We start from the raw sequence: 13,873 nt of genomic DNA on the forward strand, positions 1-13,873 counted from the left end.
AAGTGGTGTGGGGTATAATAATGCCTTACTTCAGCGAGTTCTGAAGACCGTAGCTCTAGATGTAGAGGACGAATACAGGGAATGAAGGGTTTTTCTAAAAGAGTCCTCTCACAAGCCTTTATAAACATTGGAAATAAAATGATGAAATGATATAAAAAAATCGCAAATAATTTAAGGAAAGGCTATAGTAAAATATATCAAATGTCAGATTGTCAGGGTTAACTGTACTTTATGTCAACCAGGCCGTTCTCATTTCAGAGTTTTGTTCTACATTTCGAAGGAAACTTACAGTTGCTGAGACGGCAATGTATTCTTGTAATGCGTTTCGCTTTTACTGATTCATACAAATTCGTTCATGGCCTCCATATATTTTGTTCAGGTCGTTCCATTAGTTTACAAGAGAGACTCTCCACAAGAGCATAAATCCAGCGAGTGCCTTAAATATATAAACCTTTTAGAAGTTTCTTGTGAATCATAGCGTTTTTTGTGTCCAAGAACTGCTAATGTATTATTTTATGCACTGTTTGCCTTACTTTAAAGTTCACGTAAATGGAATCGTTATGACCAAGTCCAACATGTAGATTGCACTTGGAACTAAACGCAATTGACTGTAATATTTTGTTAGTAATATAAACAATAGTTAAAGTATTTTTTATGATTATCTATAAACGTTCTTTACGGTTCGGTTGAATTAGTTGTAGTTCGTTAAAAGCATTAAAGATTTGCGTGGCTCCGCTTAAGTAGTGTGGATGCAACGATGCTTAATTGGCGCTTGAAAGCGATCCTAAATTTCTATTTTAGTTTGTAAATATGTAACTAACACTTGTTCATGGCTCACTTAACATATAATAAGGTGCCGCACGCCCATATTCTCTTCAGTTTTATGACGAAACTGCAAGCATTAAATACAGCTTTCTTGCTTGCTATAAGTTCTGCACGCTCATTAAAATTTTTAAATTCACGTTTTAGTCATTAAGAAAAAAAAAAAAAAAAGCATACAGATTTATTTACGTAAAATTTTATTGAATTGATTTTTTATGACAAAATAGTTCTTCTAAGCATACGACAGCATTGTAAGGAGCAAAAATTCGCGCATTATGCAGGCGGTATAATGCAGGCACTCGTAGGAGGTCAATGTGAACTTCTATCTTCCAATCTCGCAAATTCACTTTAATATCATTTATTATATGTTATATATATACAGCAAGAGCTTGTAACTATGTGGGGGGGGGGCTTTGCACTAACTTCTACTTCGCTGTAGGGCGAAGCATGTTTTTGGAGTTTATTCGCTCCCTATAATACGATACATTCCAACTCCAATAAAACAATTTCGTTATTCTGCATTGTATGCTTTTGCGTCGGATATTTCACACAGATCTAGAAATGCTCTCTTGTCTCTCGATGATTGAAGTTAGCAATTGGTTTTGTAATCCCATTCGAGTTCAGATGATGTGGCTTTGAATGTATATTTTCAGGATTACAAGTTTACTTATCTTGTAGGTAAGCATTGAATTTCAGTATAGAACCAAAACGAATCTCAGGACTTCAGTCTTCACAACGCTTTCAATTCAAATATCTGGGGCAAGGCTAAAGTCAAGATAAACTGCACAAATTCAAGCTTTTTTTCAAAATTTATATACTTTGCGCTACTTGTGGTACAACGGTATATTAAGTTGGTGCTAAGGTACATAGCACTCAGAAGGACTTGAGAGAGGCCCGCCTTTTATTACATCGATCGATTCAGAGTCACTCCAGAATTACTTTCTGAGTGCATATTGCTTTCTTGTGTTCAACCTACAGGTAGAAAATTTAGTATTTGGTATACTGGCATATTTTGGCGCAGTGTTCGAATCGAAGCAATTTTTCGACCACTTCCCATACAAAAATCGTTACATGAATAACTGTATTAAACGAGGTAATGTGTATTTAATGGGGCATCTTGTCCCACTATCGTGTTTTTACTTGTTTATAATTTATTATTGACGCAACTAAATAATTTATTCGTTGCCGGCAAATACTTAAAAAATGGTTTGTTTCCTTTCTAACCTATAAGAAAAAGTGTCGGTCTTTTAAAGACCACTGTTGCAAAGCTAGCCGCTTTCTTTACTTGCCCCCATTTCATAAACTCATAAACCTAATATTTCGCTCTTCTCTCCATGGGCGGATTCAGTGCTTAAAAATGTTCTGATAATGTCATGTCTGTTTTGACGCAATACCTCCTAACATATGAATTTATAGGCAGCAGTAACAACATAGAAAATTATTCTTTGTACATTTATTTATTTACCCATAAAATTCAGCAAAAATAAATTAACAATCGAATTCAATTGACTCTTAAAGATAAATCTTGTGCTGAGTATCATGGCTAGACCATTACAACATACATAAAGAAAAATAAAGAACAAAGAAGAAACAATAAAAAAACAAAGATAAAAAAAAAAGAAACACGTCGGCGTCTAGTGCAGAACCACATTCGCAGCCGGTATAAATCGTAGTTGGGGATGAACCCCTAACCCGAGGTAAGCATGCGACTTAGCAATCGATAATACTGAATATATCCAATTCAACTTGCAAACCATGCGGAGGCTTCAAGGTCGGAACTTAATTGAGGCACAACATATGCAAAGCGCGCGTGTTAAGGAGACTTGGTTAGATAGAATTTCATCTTTAAGTTAAGACATAATTTAGACTTTTGCAGAGGATGCTAATTGATTGAAAAGCTTGTCACTACCTTTAGCAATGAAGGTTATGAAAACTTACTTCCCAGCAGTCTAGAAGCGGGTCCCAACCCAAATTTCTAAGTGTACAGAGAGACAATTTTATTTGAAAGGATTCCTTTGCATAGTCCGTGTAGGAAGGTGACCACACAACAAAGGCAAATTAAACCATTAGCCTCACCAGGCTCATGTGTAATCTTTCTATAAGGTATAGGTATCTAAGTTTTCTGGATACTCATTTAAAGAAGCCGGGCGCTGATCTGGCTTCATTTCTGGAGAGCTAAAATGTGCAGATTATAACGTAGTCTTGGGACTACTACATTCTACATTCCCCAATTTTTGTGAATTGATGTAGTATTCTATAGTGAACGATTTCCTTCAGCGTAAAAGCTTCTTGCATTTAAATCAACATAGCCAATGTGTCTAAAACATATTAAAAGGAAAGAGAGCCGGAGTATGCTAAAAAGCGCGAAATCACGGTATTTCACTATTACAAGGACGTTTCCATTTGCTTAGGAAAACTTACTTAGATTGTACTTGAATGCGCTACTTTGCCTGCTGCACTTATTGGATATTCCTTCTTCTGATTGTTACTGGTTTTAATGTTAGTGAAGGGCTCATATAACGACATGCATAAATCGATCTTCCCATAGAGTCAGTTATGTCTTCGTACAATTCATATTCTGCCGATGAACAGAGCTTTACAGTGAAATAGCTAATGCCAAGACGTTCAACTTGTCAATTAATGTCTCTATAACGCTTAAACCAGCGCAGCAATGAGTATAACGGTATTTTGTTCAAACCGATTGCACTTCGAGTTGTGTTGCTAAAGTTTTTTCATGCTTTCCTTGCTAGTCCCGGAGCCGCTTTCTTTCTTCTTTCGAAGTACTCTTTTTATATCCATCATCGCAGGAAGGTTTGCACCACCCAGAAGGTAGCTTCAGAGAGCCTAAAGAGTCAATATATTTTTGATCGGCATCAAATTGTGGATTGATGGAAGCTTGTCTCTTTGTACGTCTACGTAACGTTCTCCGTAAAAATGAAGCTACCAGCTTCAATAAAAACACCGAAAGTTCTTGCACGTCGCTGGGTGTTGGAAATCGAGCAAATAGATTGATGAATTTATTACTCACAAGCTACAAGAGACAGATCTATAAAAATTTAAAAGTATATCATTGGGCGATATTTTAATATATGTGCGTAAATCGAAAATGCCGGCTATGCCTATACAAAACCTTTATAACTAATAGAAACAAGCTTCAAAAACCCCGTAAAGCGTATACATTCTTCGCCAGTGTCAAATTTGAATACCGATTTCTTCATCTATACATCTGTTCCTTTGCTCAACTTTCTAGTGTCTATGGTAAGCATTTTCCTATTTACAAAGAGGAAGATGTCACCGACAAATTTGCAAAAGAATTTTAAAACGGCCCAAACTGGTCGAAGGATACGCCTGCAATGCAAACAAAACTGATATTATTTTTACTTTCTATGTTTTTTGTTCTTTAGCCGTACCGAGTCATACCGACCCTACATCACTTCGCCTAGTAGGAATATTCGCTCGTTTTGGTAATAATATCCCAAAAAGTACACTTTATTTTCGTGCGAAGTCATAAGTTTCCTGAAAGGCCGCATGAAGGAAGTTTAGACTTTGTCTCCATATAAGAGTTTGCTCTTCGTGATAGCACCTGTGCAAGTAGGGATTCAAAAAAGAAAGACCTATGTGATTCGAATTCCCAAAATAGACCCATGTAGTTCAAATTAAGTCCGTATAATTTTCATTTTATTTAATTACTAATATGAGCCGATTTTTGCCATAATATATTGGAGCTTCGACCTTCTTGCAATATAAAGCTTTGCTTTCCTCAGGAAAGGTTACAGGAGAAGGTGTTCAAATTCATTGCCGAAGCCGCTCCATAAGTGTTTACACCAATTTACAATGCTGAAGTACTGCTGAAGTTGCATTATTTTTCCATATAACGACTTTCCGGAATGGGGCATTATATGAGGAGTGGCGAAGAAGTGGATCGATCCGAACCATTTTCAATAGCGTTTGTTATTGGGCCAAGACACGTCATTGTCCCAAATTTCATCAAAATACCTCAAAAATGCATGGACAGACGAAAGGACAGACAGACAGGCTTAATCATTTTCTAAATCGATCGGTACAATAAAATCTGGGTCTACCTTAAACTCCTCTGGCTGGTACATAAGTCCGCACTAGCTTGATACACCTAGCACCACAAGTGGTGCAGAGTATAAAAGTAGAAAAATGAACCACGACCAACTAGTATCGTACATTAGGAAAATGTAGTTTGCCTTCCCTTAGATTCGCTCACAGCGGAATATAATTTTCTTGCTCGTTTTCTGTTAATAAGCGTAACTCATATCGGTCAACACGATATTTTAAAAAATATTTTATGATTTAATTCGTCGGTTTTATAATATGGGGAAATTCGCGGGTATGTATACACTTATATCCTTGACTGTAGTTCTTCTACTTATTATGTGTCTTCTAAAATGTGAATCAAAGCAACAGCTTTCGCTTTCAACGATTGCTTGTGCGTGAAAAGTAGTACACATATGTTATTATTGTTGTTGTAATTAAATTAATATTTTTTTTTACCTTAAACATAATACCATATTATATACGTGGTGCGTGAACGTGGTACAGGTGTTGCATAAAAAAAGCATTTGAATGGATTAAATGTTCTTACACTTGAATCACTTTGTTATAAAGTGGATTTAAATTTTTTACGCGACGGTACACACTCTTGAACAGCAGTTACAAATTTTTATTACTTTATTTCATATGAGAAGAATTTATAAAATGTAAGAAAAGTATATTCGTCATGATCGAATCCATTCATCATCACCGTTATCCTAAAGAAGATTAAGAATTAAATTTTCATACATATATTTATTCTTGCAGGCTGTATGTGTTGTGCTCTAAGAGCAACAAGCAAACCGCCAGATAGATAGGTGGACAGTTTTCATCACACGAACGGGCGTTTTAGGCGTGTTTTTTAAAAAGCTTGAGTCATTTTCAAACTCTTTTGCAACTTTATAAGGGATATATCCATTTTTGCGAACGGGAGAGTGCAGACGGGCGGATGGACAGATAAATTGACGGATATGCTTAAATATATACGATCAAAAATATATACACTTTGTAGGGTCTCTGAAGCTTCCTTCTGGGCTGTAAACGTTTTGCAAAATGAATATACCCCTCCACAAAGATTTTATCTTATGAATCTTTTCTTTGGATAGGAACGGCTACGTGGAAGTGAGTTCAAAAATTTGTCAACTTGATCCATTCCTATCCAATCCAAAAATCACATAGATTTTATAAGCTGAAGTACTACGTTTTTTGTCGCGAAATTTAAAAAATAGCAAAAATTCCTTATTTAAAAATATTTGCGAAGAAAGCCTTCTACGCGAAATGATCGGAAAAAGCGGACGCACTTTTAAGGAGGGTTGTTGGACGAATCTGCATCGATATGCTATATTTCGTCAAAGTACGCCGGTAAGTAAGTAAGTAATCTATGTTTTATCAAAACAAAACCTCTTGGGAAATTCAAACGTAACTCTCCTAACAGTTTTAGTAGCTCATAGATCGCAATGAAAAGATACAACAGAAAATTATATGAAGACATGGATAAGAGACGCTTGTTATCCACTTGCTTGCTGTACTGCTATCTTCAATAAAACATTTTTCAGTACTATATCAGTCGAGTTTTCCTACGAAGCTGCATAGAAGAAGTGGTCAACTTTGATTACCCTGTCGAAAACGTGGAGGTCTGAATTTTCCCAGTGAAAAGAGCTGACAGGAATAAGTTTTTATTAAATAAATAGTCAAATTAAACCGAACAACAAGTTGCATGTGACATTAAAAGTGATTTTTTTTTTTCTTTAAGTGTGTTAAAATTTCAAAGCCAAGTGTCAGCCAGAAAAAAATGATATCGACCCCCGTTGCCAAAGTAAGCACCAGCGGCACTAACAGTAATTTAAAGCATAGGAGTGAATATGTTTTTTGTTTTTATTTTACGCGACAGCAAAAACTACAACAATAGCGAAAAGTGAGTGTAGCTGCATGTAATTTTCAGCACAAGGCAAACACACGTCAATTTTTCAAACATTACATTAAAATTTAAGAGGCTTTCAAAAAAAGAAAAAAACGTCAAAATAAATTTGGTTCAATGAGCGACGTTTTCGACAAACAAAATGTCATTGCAACTGTGCAGCAAACAAAGCTTAAATAAATTGGCATAAATCATAAAAAAGCAACAGGAGAGACATTTTTTACTTACATAAAATATTTATTTGTCATGGCTGCAGGCGTTAGATATGTAGGCGACAATCAAACAAAATATGGAAAAAAGGCGAATATAGATTAGGAAATAAACTATAATTTATTTATCAGAATTAATTTTATTCTCCTAATCCTGATTAGTTTCGAATTCCCTTAATGTCCGCCATTAATTAAGAAAACTTTGCAAACCATCTGTGGAATTGTGCGTAAAAATAATAAATGAATATTGAAACCTTTCTGAAAATAGGCTGCGCCTCCGAAGTAGGAACAACAACAACAAGAACTAAGCAAAAAGTAACTTCTCCTATACAAGACAACCTAAGAAACGCATGTAACAGCATGCCTCAAGCATTGCTACCATCTATAATACCAAAACTCTTAAAACTCATATCACTGTGCAATTTGATAGAAGCAACAATTACAAGTCAAGCAAACCGCTTGCCGACCTATATGAGTGCCGCAGCTCACAGATTGATTAAGCCTTTCAATTGATTTAAAATACTCTAACGTGGGTTATATTAATCGATAAATTGGATTGTGCGTTAATTAAAACTGATTAACGCTCTGCATATACCTGTTTCAACAACTGTGGCAACTGGAAAAAAATACGAGGTAAAAATGATCCCTTTTGGTAGAAAAAGATATATGCCATCGTCATCGTGAGAACTAGATCATCGCAACTACAATCGAAAACTAGACCGGCATCGTAACAGCCACCAACGAATTTTGGAACGTTACATGTTTTATAATCTTTTTGAAGATCGAAAAGCAAAAAAGATCAAAATGATTTACTCGGTAGTTCTAGGTTTAACTTGGCTTCGCTCAACTGGCATTAAAATCAAAAAAAAAGGTTTATGTCTATATGTGAGTGTGTCAAGCTGCAATCCGTCCTTCATCCAATATGTGGCTTCTCATCACACGTTCGCACATCTGTCCATTTATTTATTGCTTTCGACCCCATGAAAACACTTTGCCGTTTCTTCCGCAGAATGGTGTTGATGCCGATATATCGGGCAACAGTCACCTTAATGTCTGAAACGAACATATGTTTAAAATGAGACATTTCAGCTTACGTTTTTGTTTTTTGATTCTTTGCTCTTGTAAAAAATGATATTGACTTGAAAATGGTTTAAATATATGAAGAAATTGCCAAACGCTGCAAAAAAAATTGTGAGGTGTGTGGCGGAAATGCTGAAGTGAACGAAAGACCCAGGAGTGGTTTGCTCGATTCCGTTCCTGAGATTTTGTAGTCAAATATTCACCTCGCTATGGACGGAAAGTCGATCAAATGTTTCAACTGGTGGAGCATGACTGCCATGCAAACTGCCAGGAATAGCGGAGACACTAAGCATCAACCACATCGCAGTTTGCAATCATTTGAAAAGAACAGGTAAAAAAAGAAGCCCGAGAGGGCGGAAATGCTGCAAAATCCTCTTGTATATGATAATATTATGATAATATTTATGACTGTTTTTTGTCGAAAAATATTAAAAGTCACAAGTTCCTTCCAAAATAGGGCTTTGCTTGATTAGAGGTCGAAAAAAATTGTCCGATTCAATCCATTCGTCATGGACCTTGTCTTTCGGCCAAGATGTGTTAGGATTTTATAGCTACATCATCAGGTTATTGCCTAGGGTCGGATCTCTGAGAGATCACAGACTGAGAAACAGACCGGCAGACAAGCAGCCGGCCTTATATGAATTCGGACAATTATCCTGAATCCATTGGGAGAACAAAAGGTAGGTCTACCTCAAATATTTCACGGTGTTGCACACATCCATAAGAACTTACTATGCGTTTACTGCAAGTAGTATAACGTGGAATGAATGTCGTATATCTCTGCTCCGGTGAATAGATTGTTATTGCCTTTTATTTGCCATTATTAAATTAGTGTACATTTCTATAAAATGTTATTTATGTGGGTTCCTACATTTATGTTATATATTTGCAAATTACTATAGCTACAGTTATTACACATTATGCTCATACGTAATTATATAAATTAAAAGACTTTTATGGATATTTTCTATGCGTATTAAAAAAGTTTCAAACCAAAAAATATACGATATGCATAAGATGCAGGCGTTAATTGTGCTTCCAATAGATAAATTGGTCCAATTCAGGCAGTTGTCTGAGATTGGTTTGTGCAAAAGTTATCGAGGCAGTTCCTGTCGATCTTCTAGATGCTTTTAAAGTAAGATTAAGTCATATTTTCCTTCGACTTCTTTATCGAATACCAAGATTCGTTTAGAGTTTTGTATCAGTTTTCTTGGCGAATACGCAACATCGGTATATATCGTAGACAAACAATAACTTCAATAAAATTAGTAATTATTTTAATTCTCTTCCACTGTATCTCGTATTTGTTTATGTGTTTAATATTAAGTCAGCGGGGCAGGAGGTATTGCGATTCTCTTCATAAACAATGGGAGTAGAAATTATTGCGATATACATACGTTCGCAACACTATGATAATAAAGGCAAACAAACAAGAAAACATACACCTGTAACAATATTAATATCTGCCTTTTACCAGCAAAGAGAAACTGCTCAGAAATTCCAAATGTTTGCAGGTTAAATAAAATAATGCCGCGTACAATTACTTCCATACTCATTTACATGGAGAAAATTATGATAAGATGATAATAATAATGTGATAATAAAATCTGAGTTGACGCCAGCAATCTGAATTATTCAGATGTTTGATTAGACATATCGGAAAAAAAGACTAAGAATGTAAAAATTTCGCCATGCACTCGCTACAACTCTGAACAATAGAGCTTAGATATCTTCTCTACTAAGCGAAAAATGTCAATTTAAAGATCTGTGACTTAAAGATCTTTCTACCTCTGTTTTTAATGTTCAGTAACATACGTCTTACGTTGTCCAAGTCAGATCCAATAGCGTTCGTCCTTGGCAGAAAACGGTGTCGATGTACTACATTTTACCAAAATATTTAAAAAATTACTACCTATAGGTTGAGCATAAAATACTTGGACAGACATCAGATGGACCGATGAACCGTCAGACAAACAAGCTTAATTATTAATTCTGAATCGGTAATTGATAAAAGTTAAGCTTACATTAGTTAATCAAAAGTTGAAATACACTGATAAGACTCCCGAGAGCATGAATTTAACGACTTGTGCTCGATTTGAGGAACTGGAAATTATGCCATGGCCTGCTAAGTTAATATGTTTTCGTTAAAGTTCTTTACTCTTAGTATGTTTTTTAATTTTTCTCAATCTCTTGATGCTCTTCGTCACTTATTTACTTTTTTTTCTTCTAAATTATATTTGCTATCATTAATAAAAAGAATAAAAATTTGGTAATAAATGATTGTTGGGAAAATCTCTCAACAAGAGAGGAACAAAGAAGGGGTTAACGTTTCTTATTCTATTATCGCATTGCAAGATGTTTTAACGATATTTAATTGATTAGCATTATTTTCATTAACTGCTTATGTATTTATAGTTCTATGTATAACTATTTTTCACTATTTGCCATAAGCTTATCTGTGAACAAAGAACTTTACAAGAAGAAATAAAACATAATTTAAAAGCAATGTTAACACATGTGTTTTCACTGGGAAACATATGTGTCAATACAAGCTAGAAGTGAAGGTTAAAAAATTCCGTGTAAATCGAAAGTTTGTTATTTAGTGCATTAAAGATTTGCCAGCTTTTTCGACCATTCACTCGTTAATAAGGCTTATGTGCCATTAACAAGCGACACTTGATATATGTGCATATGATATATGAATATACACAAGTACGCTCATCAAAATCGTGACTAAATGGCTGACCGTATGTCGGGAAAAATATTTTAGAAAAGCTATCGAAAGAAAATATATTGACCTATAAACACAGCTTTAGATGTGTACCATCCATGCTTTTTGTCCGATTTGCACTAAATGTCAATAAACAAACATATTTATGTGTGACTAAATATGTGGTATGAGTATAAGCAGCTTAACAAGTATCTCTTATAGACCATAAAAAATGCGATGCTTTTAAGATATCGTAAAATGCCATACACTTCTTCAAGCCGTGCTCTGCTGATGTTCGCTCGCTTACGCCATTAAAAAGTGCAAGAGAAACAAAATAATTATCGCTGCTCTGGCATCATGCTATGTATCCTAATAATAATCAATAACGTCGCCTGCGACTTATTTTCGAAGTATGAAACTTAACTTCAATAATTATAAATTTCAGTTCCTTTAGTCGTTTTACTTCCCACAGAATATTAGTCAAAGATTTTTAAATCATAGAAATTCTAGGTAAAAGAGAACCACCGTTTGGGTACCGTGATTAGAATCGAAGGACTTTTCGCATAAACAATGAGGCATCTGTTTGAAATTTGTGTTAATCGATAGCAGTAATATCTGCTGATAATAGCATGGGAGAGTAGGGCATTCCAGGTTAGGCTGCAACCATTTTCTGAACGAGTCTCGCCATATGGAGCTTAATTCCTTCATGCTAAAAACTCACGATGTCATGAGTTTTGCTATATTACGACCGTTTCTTAGCACAAATTAGCCGAAAGCACCGATTATTGGACGAAGTATTTCTTAGGTTGGTTGGAACAAATTTTAATACACCACGCCCAGCTGATCCCCTGAAATCATGGGTATTCAGTCTTATCGTCGATGTTATGGATTCGCACACTCTCTATCATGTTTATTTAGGTTTCAAATATTACAGGGCATCCAGTGTTCACCGCTCGTAACAATTTAGCCTTGCTATCCTATTAGTTAATCAGGAAAATAAAGTTTCCTTTAAATTTCCAGTTTTTGGACCAAACCACACCTATTCAAAGTTCCAAGAAACTAAGTGTTGCATGCTTTAGTGTGACAGTTTATACACTTGCGTACAGCATAAAGACAGTACTTTCAAATGAAGAAGCCGCCGTTTTGTTCTATATTCTACAGCACTAGTTACAATATCTCTTACCGAATCGGACTGAGCTAATTTGTACTTCCAACAGAAGTAAGCTTTTGCGAAAAGAGGATAGAAACTTGACAGTTTCTCGGAACGTATGTTAATCATTTCCTTACTTGAATTCGTATAACTCAAATTAGCTTTTTATACCGCCAACCCATTAACCACTACTCTTTGATGCTCGGATATATATATATATCTATAAATATGATTCATTTGCTTGAGCATGTCTTCACTTAACATTTTTACTTGTGGAGCAAAGTATGCCCGTAAATAATTGACCGAAATAAGTTTTGTTGCTTTCTAGCTGAGACGTCTACTCCGGTCAAATCTGAGGTCTGTATTAATTTTTTGCATGGCACGGAGCATGGCATCTGCTCTTGCCGGTAGCCAACACCATATATTTACCGTATGCGGACGTGTAAGTGCGTTATTTGCTTTGCCAATATCTGTTCTGTTACTTGAAATCAAATCAAATGAGCTTGGAAGGAGTTACCCCATTATTCGCTGCTTATCGCATGTTCGTTGCAAAAATTAAGGGGAAAACCATTAAAAATTTTTGAGAAAATTAATTTTTTGCTTGGCTTAGTACATGCCTGGAGGCTTCAATTTCATTCACTTTTTACAATTCGCAATTCTTTCCTTGAAGTTTCGAGTTTTTCCTAAAGCGCTCTGAAAAGATTTTTTGCGTCAAATGAATCCTAACTAATATCTTAGCCGCATACTAATTTCTAATATGAGCAATAACGTATAAGAAATATTTAAATTCATGAACTTGACAGAGATAGAAAGATAATGAAGCAGTGGATGGCAAAATATCTGGAGAAAGAGAAGTATTCCTTACGGTTTTAGTAGGATGACAATATTCACACAGTATATGAATGCTTTCCCGGTTGAACTTAGGAACAAAAATCTTGAGCAATTTTTATTACAGAATTAAACAACTTGGCTTTTACTTTAGGTTATGTGAACTGAGGGATTTTTAATTCAGGCATTGACCGAAAATTAGGAACGAATTAGGAATTTGAAGCTGTCAGTTATACCTGGAGCCAGCTTAAATCGATTCGAAAAATGATTCAGAAATTTATTCTAAATCGATCAGTATAATAAAATGTGGGTCCATTTCAAGTCCTTGTGGATGTTGCACCCATTGGCACGAACTTAGCATTCTTTTTATATCGGAAGTGTTGCAGGCGGTCAAAATGTAACTTACGTTGCTGCTGAATTGTGCAAAAAAAAACTTGACATTAGACGTATATTTTATGAGCGATATTCCTTTGAATTTCATAATGCATTCTTGTACCCCATCACGGCTATATGTGTCTATGAGTGTAAGATGAAATAAATTTTTTTCATCTGAACACTTGCTAGTAGTTATTTTTTTATAGTTTATATTGTAGGCCATTCAATGCATTACGCAGCTATAGTTCTAAGCGATTATCGTTAACCAAAAATATTTTGCTTTGTTCTATTTGGCTAGCATAGCACTTTTACATAGCGGCGGTCATCAACCAGAATCCATGCATTATTTATTATGTAGAATAGCAAGATGAGGGACAGTATTGAGCACATCTAACTTGTGTGTGTTGGTAGTGCTTAAAAGACATACACTTCCCCCCTCTTGTTTCATACTCAAATGGGGCGTTAGTTGTTCATTTTGCTTCTATTTTGCAACGCAGTCAACGCAGTCAACCTTTCTTGTGTCTGCGCACACCATAAATAAATTCCTGTAAGCCAGCTAAGGTTACGCAAGGTTAGTCATCATCTTTGCTACCGGTTTTATTGAGTATGGATATGTAGACCACTTCAAAAACAACAATAACAACTACAATTGCAACTAAACATATTGCAGTGTATTGAACGTAGCGTAATGTTGGAAGCTTGAAAGTTTTCTTAGAACAGAA

This window comes from Glossina fuscipes, unplaced genomic scaffold (genome assembly GCF_014805625.2).
Source record: "Glossina fuscipes isolate IAEA_lab_2018 unplaced genomic scaffold, Yale_Gfus_2 2, whole genome shotgun sequence".
Taxonomy (NCBI): Eukaryota; Metazoa; Arthropoda; class Insecta; order Diptera; family Glossinidae; genus Glossina; species Glossina fuscipes.